Genomic DNA, 1,281 nt, shown 5'->3' on the forward strand with positions numbered 1-1,281 from the left:
TTGGGGACATTCCATTGACTTCCATAACTTTTCTACAGCCTAGCCCTGACCACAAACCCTAAAGGCTGGTTTATGCTTCTTGTCGCACGTCTTTTACCACCTGCTGAGTGAAAAAAAGTTGTGCAACTTCCGTCTGCACTCCCGCTGTGATCCCCCGGTGACAGTTGTCCTATACATTGCCCCCCAGTCAGCACTCCGAGACGCGGAGGATGCGGAGTGTGTGATTGGTTCAAAGTTTGTGGATGTTTTTGGACTGTGTGTGACACCGCTACCCGCTACTCGCTACCAGAGGCCGTTTTTTTTTCCAAACGGATAGTTTCAAAGAGAAACTCAACGAGGCGGTCCGGAGGTACAACCATCTGTGACTCCTCTACTGAGTCGCTGCGTGCTGAAGGTAAGGGGAGACCAGGTGGGCAAAAAAAAAAAAGATCCGGTTTGGCAAGTTCGTCAAACGAGCACCAGACATTTGAAAATGGGAGTGTTTTTCGTCATCCATCTCCCGCATCTGTTGAACCAACAAGCTAAAAACTCGCAACTCGCTGTTTCTTTCTTTTTTTTTTTTTTTAATTTTTAGCAACTAGCAGTTATTTACATGCTGCTATGCGCGTGACTTATGCGTTGAGAGGGCAGAGGGAGGAAATACTATAATGTATCCCCCATGTCTTTTCCCAGTATAAACACTCAATGCGGTCGGTGACATGTACGCAATTACACCATCGTTGGGCCGCAGCCGCACATCTTGCTTGAAGGATAAACAAACCTTAAGGCTAACCTCACAGGTACCTATGACCCTAAAACTAACCTAAACTCAATTCACACCTTGGTCCTAAACCCAACCCCCAACCCACCAATGGCATTTAAGCCAAATGGGGACTCGATTTTTGGCCCCAAATGCACCAGTTTTCCCCAGATGTAGGATTTTTGTCTTAAAATTGCCCCCAAATGTCACCAAAGCCGAACCCACACACATACACACATTTATTCTTGAACCGCGTGGGGACCGTGCATTGACTTCCATTCATTTTTTTAGCCTAACCCTGACCATTTACCCTAAAATTAACCTCACAGGTACCCTGACCCTAAAACTAACCTAAACCTTGTTCCTAAACCTAACCCCACCCATAATTTGCATTTGGATCCATGGGGACCTGGCATTGGTCCCCATGATGCACTTCGGTCCCCACGAGGCTGATTTTTGGGAAAAGTTTCCCTACATTGTATGAAACACACACACACACACACACACACACACACACACACACACACACACACACACACACA

At 46.5% G+C, this 1,281-nt stretch overlaps 1 protein-coding gene across 2 annotated transcripts in view; it reads left to right on the forward strand.

Moving 5' to 3' along the window:
• Positions 1-1,281, forward strand: part of uxs1 (UDP-glucuronate decarboxylase 1) — a 35,690-nt gene that overhangs the window by 12,043 nt on the left and 22,366 nt on the right. The window lies entirely within an intron of this gene.

The sequence above is a fragment of the Austrofundulus limnaeus genome, unplaced genomic scaffold, assembly GCF_001266775.1.
Source record: "Austrofundulus limnaeus strain Quisiro unplaced genomic scaffold, Austrofundulus_limnaeus-1.0 Scaffold83, whole genome shotgun sequence".
NCBI classification, from domain to species: Eukaryota; Metazoa; Chordata; class Actinopteri; order Cyprinodontiformes; family Rivulidae; genus Austrofundulus; species Austrofundulus limnaeus.